The 19018-nt window shown below is 45.0% G+C and overlaps 1 long non-coding RNA gene across 1 annotated transcript; it reads left to right on the top strand.

The window, feature by feature from the left end:
• The first annotated feature begins 14944 nt into the window (after nt 1–14944).
• LOC122548686 (uncharacterized) lies at nt 14945–18554 on the top strand. The gene is made up of 3 exons (XR_015752005.1): nt 14945–15265; nt 15504–15582; nt 16904–18554. It is a non-coding gene; the product is annotated as an uncharacterized LOC122548686 (long non-coding RNA).
• The last annotated feature ends 464 nt before the right edge of the window (nt 18555–19018 follow it).

The raw sequence follows: 19018 nt of genomic DNA, 5'->3' as shown, positions 1-19018 counted from the left end.
ATTATTGGTCAGAGTATTGACTACAGGAGTTGGGAGGTCATGTTGCGGCTGTACAGGACATTGGTTAGGCCACTGTTGTAATATTGCGTGCAAATCTGGTCTCCTTCCTATCAGAAAGATGTTGTGAAACTTGAAAGGGTTCAGAAAAGATTTACGTGGATGTTGCCAGGGTTGGAGGATTTGGCTATAGGGAGAGGTTGAACAGGCTAGGGCTGTTTTCCCTAGGGCGTCGGAGGTTGAGGGGTGACCTTATAGAGGTTTACATAATTATGAGGGGCATGGATAGGGTATATCGGCAAAGTGTTTTCCCTGGGGTGGGCGAGTCCAGAATTAGAGGGCATAGGTTTAGCGTGAGAGGGGACAGATATAAAAGAGACCTAAGGGGCAACTTTTTCATGCAGAGAGTGGTACGTGTATGGAATGAGCTGCCAGAGGAAGTGGTGGAGGCTGGTACAATTGCAACATTTAAGAGGCATTTGGATGAGTATATGAATAGGAAGGGTTTGGAGGGATATGGGCGGATGCTGGCAGGTGGGACTAGATTGGGTTGGGATATCTAGTCAGCACGGATGGGTTGGACCGAAGATGCTGTACATCTCTATGACTCAATGACTCTATGACCTTCGCAGAGCCATTAAGATAGCCAAGGACCAATACCAATCCAAACTAGAGACCCAGACAGACAACGGGAGACTATGGCAAGGACTAAATGATATCACAGGTTCTAAAAGGGACAATGCAAGATAGCAGATAATGACACATCCTTCCCAGATCGTCTCAGCGCCTTCTATGTTCGCTTTGAACAGAATTTCGACAGAGAGGTAACACCTATTCTGACAAGTCCTGATGAACCTACCCCTACAGTCACTGCATCAGGGGTCAGATCAGTTTTCCTTTGTGTGAATCCAAGGAAAGCGATGGGACCAGACGAGTACCAGGCCATGCACTCAGACCATGTGCAGATTAACGGATTGAGGTCTTCTCAGACATCTTCAACCTTTCCCTGCAGCAGGGCACTGTCCCTGCCTGTTTCAAGAGGGCCAACATCATCCCTGTGCCTAAGAAGGCTCATGCAGCATGTCTCAATGACTACCACCCAGTGGCCCTAACTTCGATGGTCATGAAGTGCTTTGAAAGGCTGGTCATGGCATTAATCAACTCCAGCCTCACCACTACTCTTGACCCACTCCAATTTGCTTATCAGACCAATACATCCACGTCAGATGCCATATCACTTGCCCTTCACTCCTCCCCAGAACATCTTGACACCAAGAGCAGCTAAGTAAGAATCCTACTCATTGACTACAGTTCAGCCTTTAACACTATTGTCCCTTGAGACTGATTACTAAACTTAGTGATCTTGGACTAAGTCCCACTCTCTGCAATTGGATCCTCAATTCCTTGACCCATAGGCTACAATCAGTGAAGATTGGGGGCAATACTTCATCCTCAGTAACACTCAACAATGGAGCTCCCCAGGGATGCGTACTCAGCCCCCTACTGTACTCACTGTATACCTGTTCAAAGTTTGTGAGAAGATTTGTAGCTCGGGTGCTCGTTGTTGTGGTTCTGTTCGCTGAGCTGGGAATTTGTGTTGCCCTCTAGGTGACACCCTCAGTGCTTGGGAGCCTCCTGTGAAGCGCTTCTGTGATCTCTCCTCCGGCATTTATAGTGGTTTGAATCTGTCGCTTCCGGTTGTCAGTTCCAGCTGTCCGTTGCAGTGGCCGGTATATTGGGTCCAGATCGATGTGCTTATTGATTGGATCTGTGGATGAGTGCCATGCCTCTAGGAATTCCACGGTACAGAGGACACCGAACGGAGAATCCACCACAAAGGTATACAGGAAAGCCACTCACACAGACCAAGTCCTGAACTACGAAAGCGACCACCCCAACACACACAAAAGAAGTTGCATCAAGACACTGTTCAAAAGGGCCACAACACACTGCAGTACACCAGAACTGCAAAAAGAGGAAGAAGAACACCTATACAATTTATTCGCCAAAAACGGATACCCGCGCAATTTCATCCACAGATGCCTAAGGGAAAGACAATGGAACGAGGACATGCCACAACCCAAAGGACTAGCCACACTACCATACATCAAGAGCATTTCCGAACTGACAGCCAGACTACTGCGACCACAAGGACTCATAACAGCACACAAACCAACAGCCACTCTCAGACAACAATTCACCAGAACCAAGGACCCGATACCCAATGTAGTGTACAAAATCTCATGCAAGGACTGCACAAAACACTACATAGGACAAACAGGAAGACAGCTAACAATTCGCATCCATGAACACCAACTAGCCACGAATTGACTCGACCAGCTATCCTTAGTAGCCACACATGCAGATGACAAGCAACATGAATTCGACTGGGACAACACTACTATTATAGGACAGGCCAAACAGAGAACAGCCAGGGAATTCCTAGAGGCATGGCACTCATCCACAGATTCAATCAATAAGCACATCGATCTGGACCCAATATACCGGCCACTGCAACGGACAGCTGGAACTGACAACTGGAAGCGACAGATTCAAACCACTATAAATGCCGGAGGAAAGATCACAGAAGCGCTTCACAGGAGGCTCCCAAGCACTGAGGATGTCACCTAGACAGGGGACGAAATGTCTGCAACACAAATTCCCAGCTTGGCGAACAGAACCACAACAACTGTATACCTGTGACTGTGTCGCCAAATACCAGACTAATGCCATTTACAAGTTTGTTGATGACACCACCATAGTTGTTCCAATCTCAGATGGTGATGAAACAGACTACCAACGGAGGTGGAAGATCTGGAAAAATGGCGCACTGAGAACAACCTAGCTCTCAATGCTGGCAAAACCAAGGAAATCTTTATTGACTTTCAGCGGGATGTTACTCATGCCCCCTTACACAGAGGTGGAATGAATGGAGAGTGGTCATCCACAACAAGCTTTCTTGACTTTTCATGTAGACGCACTGGTTATAAAGGCACAATAATGTCTCTTCTTCCTCAGACAGCTAAGGAAATTTGGCATGACAGCAAATACCCTTGCAAATGTTTATAGGTGTGCCATCGAGAGCATTCTGTCTGGATGTATCATTACCTGGTAAGGCAACAATACCATTCAAGATCAGAGATGGTTGCAGAGAGTGGTGAATTCGGCCCGGACAATCGCAAAAGCCAACCTCCCAACTATAAAGTCCATGTACCAGGCCCGCTGTCAAGGAAAGGCCATTCTTAAAGATCCATCCTATCCTGGCAATGTTTTTCTACAACCTCTACCTTCGGGGAGAAGGTACAGAAGCCTGAACACATGCACCAGCAGGTTTCAAAACAGTTTCTACCGACTGTTGTTAGAATATTGAAAGGACTCACAAACTCTTAACATTTGCCCGTACCAGTGTTTTTGTTTTTGCCGTTGTTTACCTATTATTTACTATCTATGCTACTTTACTATGCGATCTGTCTGTATTGTTCGCAAGGCAAAGCTTTTCACTGTGCCTTGGTACATGTGACAATAAATTCAATTCAATTCAACTCACAGCAATGCAGTTAACTCTTCCCTCTGGGCAATTAGGAATGGATAATAAATGCTGGCCTGGCCAGCATTGCCCACATCCTCTGAATGAAAAAAAAAGTACTTTAAGGGTGTCCTCAAGGCATTCCCATCAATTCATGGTTAACCCTGGCTTTTTATCATTCAATGGTTATCAGGGAAGGCACTGAACACCCATAAGACCGTAAGGCCATAAGAAATGGGTGGCACGGTGGCACAGTGGTTAGCACTGCTGCCTCACAGCGCCAGAGACCCGGGTTCAGTTCCCGCCTCAGGCGACTGACTGTGTGGAGTTTGCACGTTCTCCCCGTGTCTGCGTGGGTTTCCTCCGGGTGCTCCGGTTTCCTCCCACAGTCCAAAGATGTGCAGGTCAGGTGAATTGGCCATGCTAAATTGCCCGTGGTGTTAGGTAAGGGGTAAATGTAGGGGTATGGTTGGGTTACGCTTCGGCGGGTTGGTGTGGACTTGTTGGGCTGAAGGGCCTGTTTCCACACTGTAATGTAATCTAAAAAAATAGGAGTAGGAGCAGGCCATTTTGCCCCTCGAGCCTGCTCTGCCATTCAATAGGATCATGACTGATAGAGTCATAGAATGTACAGCACAGAAACAGACCCTTTGGTCCAACTCGTCCATGCCAACCAGATATCCTAAATTAATCTAGTCCCATTTGCCAGCACCTGGCCCATATCCCTCTTAACCCTTCCTATTCATATACCTATCCAGATGCCTTTTAAATGTAGTAATTGTACCAGCCTCCATCACTTCCTCTGGCAGCTCATTCCATATGTGCACCTCCCTCTGCGTGAAAATGTTGTCCCTTAAATCTTTTCCCTCTTATCTTAAACCTATGCCTTCTAGTTTGGACTATTTACTCTGTCTGTGCCTCATGTTTTCATAAACCTCTGTAAGATCACCCCTCAACCTCTGTGCAAGACCTTATCAAAAGCCTTGCTGAAGTCAAAGTGGACTGTGTCAACAGCATCTACACACTTGGTCATCTCTTCAAGAACTGAAACAAAAACCGAACCGTCATTTTGATGAAGAGTCACCAGGCTTAAAACGTGAACGCTCCCCACCAATGTCGCCTCGCTCTTACCAACAATTTCCTTATCACCAACAGCTTCTCAAGGGGAATTAGAAATGGTCAGTAAGCCTAGCCTAGCTAGCGATGCCCATGTTTGTTGGACAAACACACAAAAGAGCTCCCATTGTCAAATATTTGCTTTATATCATGTCAGTGAGGTACCGATATTAAAGGCATTCTATAAATATGAGTTTTAGATTAGATTAGATTAGATTACTTACAGTGTGGAAACAGGCCCTTCGGCCCAACAAGTCCACACCGACTCTCTGAAGATCAACTCACCCAGACCCATTCCCCTACATTTACCCCTTCACCTAACACTACAGGCAATTTAGCATGGCCAATTCACCTGACCTGCACATCTTTGGACTGTGGGAGGAAACTGGAGCACCCAGAGGAAACCCACGCAGACATGGGAGTTGACGTTGTTTGACAAGTGTGCACATGAACAATATGCCCAACCTCATGTCCCTGCTCTGTTCCATCTTTCTTTATCTCTCTTTCCTTCAACTTAGAGTCATAGAGGTCTACAGCACAGAAAAGGGCTCTTTCAGTGTGTGACAGTCAAAAACAAACATCTCTTCATTATTTGCCACCTCACCAATTTTCACATCAACCATGAACTTACTGATCAATCCTGCTACATTCAAGTTTCAATCATTTGTATGCATAACAAATGGCAAGTGTCCCAATCATTGGTCCCTGCAAACCCCTTTGGAACTGGCCTTTCAGTCACAAACACATCCCTCCTCCATTACCTTCTGCTTCCTGCCACTCAGCCAATTCTGCATCCAATTTGTCACCTTTCCTTGGATACCATGGGCTCCGACCTTTGTCATCAGTCTTCCAAGCGAGACCTTACCAAAATCCTTGCTGAGCTCCAAGTGGACTTCATCAACAGCATGTATTTCTAAGTCAGTGGAAAATAGCCAAAGGCATGGCAAAAGACAGAGCCAGTTCTGAAGAATTTTATCAAAGGCGAAAGAGAGTCAGACTGGGGTAGAGAAGGTTTAAGCAGAGAATTCCACAGCTTAGGACATTTGAAGTTACCAGTTCTTCAAAGAAGGTCATTAACCTGAAAAGATGCTGTCTGACTGGCTGAATATGCTTTTTGCAACATTTTGCTCGGGATTCTGAGCTTAATCGCATCTTCCTTATCATTTTAGGCAGCCTCTAGAGATCAAGGGTGACTTGTTTTCACTCCAGTTTAATGGGTTTGCAGATGGTTGATGAATCCTCTGACTCCAGTCCATGTGGTGTTGGTGCTGCCTGGAGGTTGAGGTCAATGAATTATTGGGAGGTTAGTGTGCTCACTCAGATGCTTTGACTTCATCTCCCTGTGGCCTTGAGAAAGTCTCTTGAGGTAGTTCAGGAGAGGTTCACTTGGATCATCTCCAGTACATAGGGACTATCTTATGAGCATAGACTAAACAGGTTGGGACTCGAATCACTGGTGTTTAGAAGAATGATAGATTATCTCAATGAAACATATAAGATTCTTAAGTGGCATGACAGGATTACTGCTTATGTTTCCACTCATGGGAAAGTCTGGGACCAGAGGGCATAGTCTCAGAATTAAGGAACACCAATTTAAGACTGAAACAAGGAGGAAGATCCTCTCTCAGAGGGTTCAGAGTCCTTGGAAAGCCTTGCCATAGAGAACTGTGGGGCAGAGTCTTCATGGAATATTGGGTTATGGGGAAAGGGCAGGAAAGTGGATACTGCACGCAATTCTGGTCTCTCTGCCACAGGAAAGATGTTGTGAAACTTGAAAGGGTTCAGAAAAGATTTATAAGAATGTTGCCAGAGTTGGAGGGTTTGAGCTACAGGGAGAGGATGAATAGGCTGTGGCTATTTTCCCTGAAGCATTGGACGCTGAGGAGTAATCTTATAAAGGTTTGTAACATCATGAGGGGCATGGAAAGGATAAATCGAGAAAACTAGAGGGCACAGATTTAAGCTGAAAAGGAAAAGATTTAAGAGACAACGTTTTCACGCAGCGGGAATATTAATCTCCATTACTTTCTCCATTGGCAACACCTCAGCCAATGAGGGTTGAGTTGCTAGCCACTCTTCCCCTTTGGTACAAATTGTTGTTTTAAATTTTACATTCTTGCATGTACCCTGATGAGTACAAACACTTCAGTGACACGTTTCCCCTTTCAGTAAAATAGCATGGAGTTGTGAAAGGGAAATTGTGGGCTAGACTTTAACAGTCATAGAGATGAGTGGGGCAGTAACCTGGAAGGTCTTCTACTCCCCTACCACCATCGGATTCCATAAAGCACTAATTGATAGCCACCAATTAATAGGGGTTTCCAGCTCACATTAGTGTAGCAGTGTGGGCTGCTCACCCCAATGACCTGGAGAGGGCCTGACCATCAAGGCGTGGAGCTGCCAATCACATCCTAGAAGCAGCTCAACTTGCAGATACTTAGGAAGGGTATTTGGCATGGGTCTGTGTTGGGTACAAAGCCCCAGTCTGAAAATGTTCACAAGGAGAACTATCAATCCTGCACATTTGGATATCTTCCTGGAACATCACATCTTATTTTGAAGTTTAACCTGAAGGTGTTACTTGGAAGCTTCTCCAGAAGAGGCCAGAGTGTTACGGTGGCTAGGCAGTAAATAACTGGCAAAGAGTTCACATACCTGCTGATGGTAAAAGGACAAAAGCATTCTGGCTGGACGTAGACAGACAGGAGGCTGGAAGAACACAGCAAGCCAGGCAGCATCAGGAGGTGGAGAAGTCAACGTTGCAGTTGTAACCCTTCTTCAGGATGGAGGTAACAGTGGACCTCACAGTGATCCTTTGAATATGGATTCAGTGTATGAGAGTGACTCAATGATCTGTTATGATCAAACTATGAGTGAGTAAGGCTTCATGGTGGAGATGGGCACAAGTGAAAAGTAAAGGCAAGGCACCATTGGGATGTCACAGAAGTGCTGCAAGAGAGGTCCCACGCTTGCAACAGATGGGAGACAAAGGTGTACTTTTGAAGGGGGATAGATGACTGTGGATGGTACAATTCCTGATGAAGGGCTTTTGCCCGAAATGTCAGATTTCCTGCTCCTTGGATGCTGCCTGACCAGCTGTGCTTTTCCAGCACCACACTATCGACCCTAATCTCCAGCATCTGCAGCCCTCACTTTAGCCCGGTCCAATAGATATTGTCTGGCATGGCCTGGCACAATTGTGGAGTTCTCGCAGTTTATAACTGGAGCAAGCTCAGCAACCCCACCATTGCCCCGATCAGATTAAGGCACTTTGCTATAGGATACAATCACCCATGATGCAAGGGAGAGGAGTCAGACAGGGAGCCGAGTGGCGGAATTGGCCATCATCATATCAGTTGAGGAAGAGAGCTCTGCAGACAGTTGGCGGAGAACCATTGGCTTCACTGAAACCAGCAGGAGACCACCAACAAATGAGCTTGCAAGGGCACATCACATGCTGCTAACAGAGGGAACTACTCAGAGGATCATGGGAAGGATGTGTGATGCCTGCTGAGCTTGTATGGACTACCCCTGGTGTTTGCGACGTTCAGAGCTCTAATGTGTTGGGGATTTAAGATTTAGAATTAGAATTAGAATTCCTACAGTATGAAAACAGGCTCTTTAGTCCAACAAGAGTCTGCACCTTCATGGTAATTTGGGGAATGTAAACACTTAGAGGGATCTCAACGTGATTTTGTGTGTTGTCATTCTGCAATGTTCTGTACTCCCAATCGCTATGAGCTTGAATATAACCCTAACACTTTATCTTTCATATCCAGGTGAACCACCAAGTATTCGAGCAGTGAGGCCTGAGGAGGGACCCTGTCTAATCTCTGAGGCAGAAGAGGAAACCTCAGAGACTGCAGTTACACATCCTTCCCCTCTACCAATCACCAGTACAGATACTGGCACAGGATCACAGAATTATTACGGTGCAGATTGAGGCCATTCAGCCCATTATGCCTGCGCTGGTTCTATTATCTAGTCCGGCTCCATTATCAAATGGTAATGTCCTGCCCTTTCCCTAATCCCTGCACACCATTACGATACAGCAAACCACCTAATGCTCTCTTGAATGCCTTGGTAACTTTCGCAATACAGAGGTATGGGGACCAGAAGCTGGTGAGGGCATCTCTCCTTCACCAGTTACCTGGACTATTCAGAGAGAGAGAGAGATGGAGCAGTTGGAGGTGCTGAGTCCCAATCAGATAATGAGCTTTGAGAGAGGCCTGGATCTCCAGTAGGACATGCATGGAAATGTGGCGGAATTACCAGAGGGATCACTTGGCCTGGTAAAGACTTTGGGGGTATCCAATTGTAGATTTTCTTGCTGGTGGTTATACACTGATTTATAGAGCTATAACTCTTCTAGTTGCTGAATACACAGGGCTAGCTTGATGATGTATCAATGGTGATATGGATGGGTCAACACTGTTACATTCTGCCCCCTTATAACAGTCAGTCCTCCAAGTGATGATTCATCAACCACAGGTTATAGAGTGTTGTCAGGATAGCATCTTTCTTGCTTCTCCTTGAAGCTGAGTAGGTGAACTGGGGAACCTTCCAGAGAAGCAGGAACTGTATAAGACTCAGTGGCAATGGCAGAGTAGTTAAAAGGAACGGAGAGAGCAGAGTAGTCCCAGGGGCAGACAGGCTGATGTAGGACTCGGGAGCAGTGGCATTGAATCATAGAATCCCTACAGTGTGGAAACAGGCCATTTGGCCCAACAAATCCACACCGACCTTCCGAAGAGTAACCCACCAAGACCCATTCCCCTAACCTATTACTCTACATTTTCACCTGACTAATGCACATAAATGACACATCTCTGACCACTATGGGGCAGTTTAGCATGGCCAATTCACCTAACCTGCACATTTGTGGATTGTGGGGGGATATCCACGCAGATGTGCAACCTCCACACAGTCGCCCGAGGCTGGGATCAAACTCAGGTCCCTGGCACTGTGAGGCAGCAGTGCTAACCACTGAGCCACCATGCCACCCTTTGAGGTGAAAAGCAGAAGAGAGGTCACTGAGTCAAAATCCTAGAACCCCCTCCCTGAGACCATTATGGGTCTCCCTACACCATTTTCACTGCAATATTTCGAGAGAACAGCTCATCACCACCTTCTCAAGGGCAAGGAGGGCAGACATTGGACCAGTTAGAAAAGCCCACATTTCCGATCTGCTTTCTCCACCTGTCCTGCCATCTTCAATGTCCTGTACATTTATACACCCAGGGCCTTCTGCTACTGCACCTCCTGTAAAATTTTACATTGTTGTTCCTTGCTGTTCCTGCCAAAGTGCATCACATTTGACTGCATTAAAGCTCATCTCTCAGCCAGTTGCCCACGCCACCAACTTGTCAATGTCCTTTTGGAATTCCACACTGTCCTCCTTGCTTATTCCATGTGGGACAACATTCCTCTCAATGTCTGTTACATGTCACTGTATTAAATGCCTTCTAGAAATCCACATCAAGAGCATGTTTTAGATTAGATTACAGTGTGGAAACAGGCCCTTCGGCCCAACAAGTCCACACCAACCCGCTGAAGTGCAACCCACCCAGACCCATTCCTCTACATATATCCCTTCACTTAACACTACGGGCAATTTAGCATGGCCAATTCACCTAACCTATACATTTTTGGATTACGGGAGGAAACTGGAGCACGCAGAGGAAGCCCACGCAGACACGGGGAGAATGTGCAAACTCCACACAGACAGTTGCCTGAGGCAGGAATTGAACCCGGGTCTCTGGCGCTGTGAGGCCGCAGTGCTAACCACTGTGCCACCGTGCCGCCCACTACTCTTCTTGTCGGAGCTGCATTCCAAGGGAAGTGATTCGATCTTATCTGATTTATGCAATTCATTAATATCGCCAAGGTACAGTGAAAAGTGTAGAACGTCGCTACACTCCGGCACCATCCTGGATTATAGAATAAATGAATGAATAAGTTACTGAGTAAGTTGTACACATTGTGAAATACTGAACAAATTGATGTTACTGAAACTTAAATAGCTTCAACAGCTCTTTGTTCCCTCTCTGTAGACTTCACCCTGTCTGCTCACCCAGTCGCTTCTATCTGCCATTATCCCCTGGGGTCAGGGTAATGTGTCCTTTACTGCTGTGACTGGTGTTGTCTCTGCAGCATCTGTTGCCTCTGAGCTGGAGACGGTCACGCTGCACAGGTCATGGACCTCCTCCAACGCTGGACATCGACCAATCGGTCCTGGCTCGGAGTCGACCAATGGCTCCTAGTTCGCCTTCTGATACCGCCACCCAGTATGGAGCAGGTATGCAGCTATAGAGGGCCCGGCCTCCCAGACACCAGGAGGAGGCCCAAGGGTAACCAAAACCAATAAACGGAGCTGGAAAGACAGCAATGAAACTGGGTGGATACGGCAGAGCCTGCCGTAGCAGAATCACTCCTGACTGGTACCTTCTAGATGGTAGGCAGGTTTTGAGGAGTTCGAAGGTGAGTTACTCACTGCCGAATTCCTAGCTTCTGAGTTGCTCTTGTAGCCATTATATTTATATGGCAAGTCCAGTTCAGTTTCCAAACAAAATGGTAATTCCCAGGGTGTTGATTTTGAATCATAATATCCCTACAGTGTGAAAACAGGTCATTCAGCCCATCAAGACTGCACTGACCCTCCAAAGAGCTATCCCATCCAGGTCACCGTACCCCTGTAATCCTGCATTTCTAATGGACACTGCTGGCAAGTTCGCTTGTGCCAAACCATCCAAGCTGCACATTGTTGGACTGTAGGAGGAAACCAACACAGACAAGGGGAGAATTTGCAAACTCCATACAGAGAGTTTCTTGAGGGTAGAATTGAACCGGGGTCCCTGGCACTGTGAGGCAGCAGTGCTAACCACTGAGCCACCATAATTCTCACATATCAAGCAATGGCAGTTAGATTCTCTCTAGTTGGAGTTAGTCATCATTTGGCACTTATGTGGCACAGATGATACTATGATACTTGCTACTCATCAGCCCAAGCAACATTTCTCAGTGCTTTGTTCAGTCAAAATATTCTAATGTTTTCCCAGGTTAAATCATTAGAATGGTGGCAGATGGAGTATAATGTTGAGAAATGTAAGTTATTTACTTTTCTGAAAAATATAGTAGGTGTCAAGAGATTAAGAAATGCTGGCAGAGTATTAAAGGGACCTGGAATCCACACAGGAGAAGAAACTGAATGTGTAAATAAAGTGGGCAATTAGGAAAACAAATGTCAAGATTTTGGAATGTAAGCCCAATTCTACATAGCCTTGATAAAACAACATCAAATGTATTATGTACAGTTTTGTTCTCATTATCTTGGGAAGATATACTTGCCTTAGAGACTGGATCCTGAGATGAGGTGTTGCCTTGGAAAGGTTGAGTAGACATGCACTATATTCCTCCCATTCAGAAGTATTGGAGGTAATCTTATTGCAATTTTTTCTATTCCTTTGTGGGGTGTGGGCATCGCTGACTGGGCCAGCATTTATTGCCCATCCCTAGTTGTCACTTGGTGCTCAGCTGCCTTCTTGAACCGCTACACTCCATCAGCTGTAGGTAGACCCACAATGCTATTAAGGAGGGAATTGTAGGATTTTGACCCAGTGACAGTGAAGGAGCGGTGATATATTTCCAAGTCAGGATGGTGACAGGCTTGGAGGGGCACTTGAAGATGGTGGTGTTCCCATATATCGGCTGCCCTTGTCCTTCTAAATGGAAGTGCTGTCTGAGGATTTCGATGCATTTCTGCCATACGTGTTGAGGATAATACACACTGCTGCTACTGAGCGTCAGTGGTGGAGGGAGTGGATGTTACTGGATGTAGTGCCAATCAAGCAGACTGCTTTGTCCTAGATGGTGTTGCACTTCTTGAGTGTTGTTGGAGCTACACCCATCCGGTCAAGTGGTGCGTATTCTAGCACAATCCTGACTTGTGCCTTGTGGATGATGGACAGGATTTGGGGATTTGGGAGGTGAATTACTCGCCACATTATTCCTAGTCTATGACCTGCTCTTGCAGCTACTGTGTTTATGTGGCAAGTCCAGTTATGTTTCTGGTCAATGGTAGTGCCCAGGATGTTGACTGTGAGGCATTCAGTGATGGTAACACCATTGAATGTCAAAGGGTGGTAGTTGGATTATCTCTTTATAGAATCATTGAATCCCTACAGTGTGGAAATGGGCCATTTGGCTCAACAAGTCCACACCGACCCTCTGAAGAGTATCCCACCGAAATTCATTCCTCTACATTTACCCCTGACTAATGCACCCAACCTACACTTCCCTGAACACTGTGGGCAATTTAGCATGGCAAATTCACCTAACTGCACATCTTTGGATTGTGGGAGGAAACTCAGTTGCAGGGCACGCACAATAGGGTGCTAATTGGTTTATGTAAAATGGGTCCGGGTATTATCTGCTTGTCTCTCTCTGTGAGGGCAGGGGCTAGCACCCCGCTTTGTTCCCTTGGGGTGTTGGTGTGTATTGGTCTGCCGTTCCTGTCTGGTGAATGCCTGTCCTTTGTGTCAGGGTGGTTCCGTATCGATGGGTATGGGTGTGTTTCAGTCAGTCTCTTGATGTGATTAGGAGATGGGTTTCCATATTAATTAATTCCGGAGTTTTGGTCTATGAGTCATGGGTAGTGTTGGTCTAGTGTGGATTTTATCTGTCCTCTGTCTCCTATCTCCCAGTCACGTGGGCGGACCGGCAGCTGCTGAGTTCAGTGGGTTTAAAGCTGCGACTGCTGTTTAAAACACAAAATGAATTCTTATAGTTTCCTGATGTAGGCATAGTCCCGTAGCAAAAGCAGGGCGGCTCTGATGCCCGCTTGCAGCACTTCATTTGCACTGATGTGTTGTTAAGTTTAATACTTGGTAGGTGTATTCCTGGGAATAATGAGTTTGCCATTTTGGATTGGAATGAAAAGAAAAAAAAAAAATTTCAGTAAAAGTGTGATTAAACTCCAGAATTGTGTACCCCAGATGTTTTATTATTTACATTGATGGATCAGCATTAGTTACTTGTTCAAAATGGCATGTGAGAAGATCATGGTGAGCTACCTTCTCGAACAACTCAATCCATGTGCTTCAGTTGGACCCACAATGTCATTGGAGAGGGAGTTCCAGTGTTTTGTCTCTGAAGGAGCGTCAACAGTGCTTTGGATGCTTGGTCATTGGGTCCAGGCAAGATAGGGATTGATAAAATTTTGGGAACTTGGGAACAGAGAGCATGTGGGAAATTGGGATGATGTAACAAATCACTCACAATCTCATTAAACATCCGAGCTGATATGAAGGGCCGATGGCCTACTCCTGCTCCAGTTTTATGTTCTTACCAGCAAGACTCCAGGACAGGTGGAGGTACAAGGGGGTGAGATTGAACATTCAACCATATGAATTGGGTTGAAGAATAGGCCTTTCACCTTTCAAGTCTGCTCTGCCATTTGATACATTATCGCTGATCTGTTTGTGGCCTCTGCCTTCCTATCTCTCCACTCTGCACTTTGATGCATCAAGAATCTATTTAACTGAGCCTTAGAAATACTCAATGACCTGCCTCCATTCCTGTCTGGGGAAGGGAATCACTCAGACTCAGGGCCCTCTGGGAGGAACAATGTGTCTCCAGTTCTGCCGTAACTGTGTATCTAGCTCTGGTCTCGTCCTCATGGATCCTGTCAGCAGCCAGGTGGCCCTTCCATAAACCTTATCATGGAGGAAAAAAGATGCATCAGGTTCCTTTGCAGTCCTGTCAATGTCAACATGACAAGTCTGTGCGAAGGTGAATTGACAGCCTGGGGTAACTGCATAAACACACTTTACAGGCCTTAATGAGGCCAACTTTCTGAAGGAACCTTGACAGATAACTTTGGCGAGTGGCTGCAGAGCATCGGACAGAGGGTACCCACTGCAGGCCCAATTCATCAGAAGAGGTGGACATTATATGCAGTGACAGTGGCCTTAACTAATGGTCCACTGTAATGAGATGAGCTAGGGATAGTTTCGCTTCTCCATTCTCCATTCTCTTGGTCGAAAACCTTGTGTTTGAGCTATTCAAGGATACAAGAGTCCTGCTTGCAAGCAAGAAATGTCTTAGCCATTACGGTAATAAATAAAAAGGCACATGCACATGTACTTCAAGGTTACATCACAGCACTGACTGTTCTGGGTACATTGTCAGTATTGACATTTGATTACAAAGTTGCGTCAGTCTGATGGTAAATATTTGAACTACTGATGTGGGATTATATTTTTGCGGTTTGGTTTTTTTTTAACTTTCAGTCACATTATTATTTTATTCATCCTGAAGTTCTTTTGTATAAGGAAACATTCCTCGTCCAGCCAAGATTTCCCAGGAAACTAACTTGACCCTTTGGCAGGCTGTTGGAAACGTTCTATCGCGGAGTTGAGAAGGTGATGAAGAAAGAGACCCTTATGTTTCGTGCACATGCTTTTTATTTATTCACTCATGGGATGTGGGCATTGCCTGGCTCGGCCAACATTTATTCCCCATTACTGTTGAAAAGGTGTCCTTTTGGGTCAGAGAGACAAAACATGAGAAGGGAATGTTTGGATTGTAGGAAATGAACCGAAGCGAAGGAACCCCAAATGTTCCAAGGTAATTAAACAGAGTTCTGGGATTGTGATAAACAAGTGTATGCCCTTATGTGAAGGGTGCTGTCTTCATTATTCAAATCTGCAATAAACCCCTGCTGGTAGCATTCACTAAAGTAATGAGTAAAGGCATTTGTATTACACAGGCTAATTCATATCAGGGAATACCTCGTGTTTACATGAGTTTTTTATTGGATAAGCAGCAAAAGGAAGAATTTTAACTGTGCATGATTTAATTATAGCTCAAGCAATCTCCATCTCATTTTGATAGTTTGTGATGTCAACACTGGGTACCTGACATGGATCAACGTTTATTTTGAGGTATGTTTGAGATTTTCATGAGATTTTCAATGATTTGTCGGGCTTCACTTTGATTTTCAAGGACTCCTGTTTCTTGTGTCCCAGTCCTGATTAGTACAAGATGAAAGGCTTCAATTTCTTGTCTCCTGTTTGGCAAGAATTTATAAGTGACAGAATTGACATTGGAATTCTGATGAGTCTTTGTCAGATTTATTACAGTCAAAAGAGGATTTGATGTTGAAACACTCTCCACAGAAGAGAAAGACAACTTCATCTCAGGAGAGGAACAGAATCAATTTAGAAGACATAAAAACCTTAAAGACACATTTGATAACTCAACACAAACAGCCTGTCAGACAGCAGATGTCAAGTCAGTGTCTGAGCTAAAGAGAAAGGAAGCCTCACAAGCACAAGCAAGGCCCCACTATTAAAAAAAAAGCAATGTTACATTAGTAAAACACCACAGGTAAATTCCAGAAACTGTGTAGAAGTGGGACATAGACACCAACAAAGAAATCTTCCCCTGCAACCCCAAAAGGTGTAACACTTGTTTGCTTATTTCTTCCCTCCTTGTATCCAAGGGCCCATACACACCTTCCAGGTGAAGCAGCACTTTACCTGCACTTCACACAATCCGGGACACACTTTCCTCATTCCTGAAGAAGGGCTTATACCCGAAACGTCGATTCTCCTGTTCCTTGGATGCTGCCTGACCTGCTGCGCTTTTCCAGCAACACATTTTCAGCTTCACACAATCCAGTCTACCATATTCGCTTCTCACAGTGTGGTCTCATCTACATCGGGGAAACAAAGTATAGACTGGGTGATTGCTTTGCAAAACACCTTCGTTCCGTCCACAAATAAAGACCCTGAGCTTCCAGTTGTCTGTCACTTCAACATACCACGCTGTTCCCTGGCCAATATCTCTGTCTCAGGCTTGCTACAGTGCTCCAGAGAAGCTCAGCGCAAGCTGCAAGAACATTTTGGGGACCCTGCAGCCTTCTGAATTTAATATCGAGTTCAATAACTTTAAGGCTTGAGCTCTCCCATGTCGTTACCCCAACCCCCACACACAAAGTCTGATATTGCTCACAACACATTGTTGATTACTAACTGACTCTTTAATCACTATTCACCTTCCTAGCCAGATCATTATCCATTCTGTCATCTGTCTAGCTGTTCTTTTCTCTCTCACTTTGTGTTCTATCCCCAACTATTGTTTACTCCTTTCCCCAGCCTGCCCACCCTATTTTCTGCACGCAAATCGACACTTTCTCAGCTATCGTCAGTTTTGAGGAAAAGTCACTTGACCCAAAACTTTAACTCTGATTTTTCTCCACAGATGCTGCCAGACCTGCTACCTTTTCTGACAATTTCTGTGTTTTGGTACCAACGAAAATCAAATATCTGTGCATAAAAATATGTTAATGTGTTAGAAAAGATACCCTAAAGAAATTTGATGATTTAACCAACAGAAGTTTGATAGAAGCTCTTCATGTCAACCGGCATCTCATTCATTTTAAGCTTGACACAGGGACAGGTGTTACTGTCTTATTGGATTGTTTACCATGGGTGAAGAAACAGAAGTTATTGTCGCTGGTGTTGAAGTTGTGTGGCCTCGATAGAGCATTAAATATATGCTACAAGTAACACCGCAAAGGGGTAAGATAGTAAAGAATATGTATATCATTTATAATCAAATAACTTTGTATATGAGCAAAAATGCTTGCTTTGTGCTGGACCTTCTGCAAGACTTAGGAGAAACTTCCCTTTGAGAACGAATACCTTATATTGTTCACAGGATTTGGGATACTCAATCCTAAATACAACATCACCTTAAAGAAAGATGCTAAACCTCTGCACAGTCTGGAAGATTCCACATCTCTCCATTCAGAAGCAAATTGAGGGAATTATCAGAACGCACATCATTTCCCTGGCTAAAAGCCAAATGGTGTCAGGCATAAGTTTTTTTAACAGAATCCCAACAGTTTGGAAACAGCCGTTCGGCCCAACAGGTCCACACCGGCCTTCTGAACAGCATCCCACCTAGACCCCTACCCTATCCGTCTAACCCTTCCCATAGCTAACACACATAACCTAGTTAAAAGTCACTGTTAAGATTCTGTTAACCCACTTTTTAGATTAAAATCAGTGTAAACATTATGGCACAGACAGAGAATACAGGGGGCTAACACCTTCAGCTTATTATTTGGCTAACACCAATTGTTATAGTTAACCTGAGAATGTAACTTTTTTAAAAAAAGTTTTGTGACTTACAAGCGAAAGAAGTGAAACTATCATGGTCATTCTAACAGATGAGAGACTCAACAAACAATCAAGGTATTTTTCAGTGTATAATTTCAGTTACACCACACTGTAAACTTTTGCTATAAATTCTGTGCCTTACAATTGTGTCCTCCACAACCACCTGATGAAGGAGCAGCGCTCCGAAAGCTTGTGCTTCCAATTAAACCTGTTGGACTATAACCTAGTGTTGTGTGACTTTTAACTTTGTACACTCCAATCCAACACCAGCACCTCCAAATCATGACATATAACCTACACATCCCTGAACGCTGTGGGTAATTTAGCATGGCCAATCCACCTAACCAACAATCCACCCAATAATAATGAGCCCATCAGAATTTGTATTGATCTAACACAGCTCAACAACATGGTAGTGAGAGAAATCCAACCTATATCTTGACCTGAGTTCAGCTAAATTGTCATTAAGTAGAACTTTCACTGAACACAATGCCAATCGTAGGTTCTGGCGGGTGCCATTAGACAAATAATCAAAAGTCCTTACGACATTTATAACATAGGAGATTTTGCTTCACAGACTACCATTGGGATTCACCTCAGCTCCAGAGACATTGCAAATGTCAATTGTCAGTGTTTTACATGAGAGACAGTGGCTTAGTGGTAATGTCACTAGACTGGTAATCCAGAATCTGGGTTAGTGGTGCTAGAAGAGCACAGCAGTTCAGGCAGCATCTGAGGAGCAGTAAAATCGACGTTTCAGGCAAAAGCCCTTCGTCAGGAATACAGGCAGAGAGCCTGAAGGGTGGAGAGATAAGTGAGAGGAGGGTAGGGGTGGAGAGAAAGTAACATAGAGTACAATAGGTGAGTGGGGGAGGGGATGAAGGTGATAGGTCAGGGGTGGGAGGGTGGAGTGGATAGGTGGAAAAGAGGATAGGCAAGTAGGACAAGTCCTGGGGACAGTGCTGAGCTGGAAGTTTGGAACTAGGGTGAGGTGGGGGAAGGGGAAATGAGGAAACTGTTGAAGTCCACATTGATGCCCTGGGGTTGAAGTGTTCCGAGGCGGAAGATGAGGCGTTCTTCCTCCAGGCCCTAGGTTAATGTACTGGGGACATAGGTTCCAACTGCACCATTGCAGATAAACTAAATGTGAGAAAATTCCTCTGTTATGGAGAATGTGGAACTATAGGCTTAC

Source organism: Chiloscyllium plagiosum, unplaced genomic scaffold (assembly GCF_037043375.1).
Source record: "Chiloscyllium plagiosum isolate Xiang-an unplaced genomic scaffold, Cpla_swu_hap1 HiC_scaffold_3, whole genome shotgun sequence".
NCBI lineage: Eukaryota > Metazoa > Chordata > Chondrichthyes > Orectolobiformes > Hemiscylliidae > Chiloscyllium > Chiloscyllium plagiosum.
Note: the sequence above shows the minus strand (reverse complement) of the source record. Positions and strands in the feature narration are given on the sequence as shown.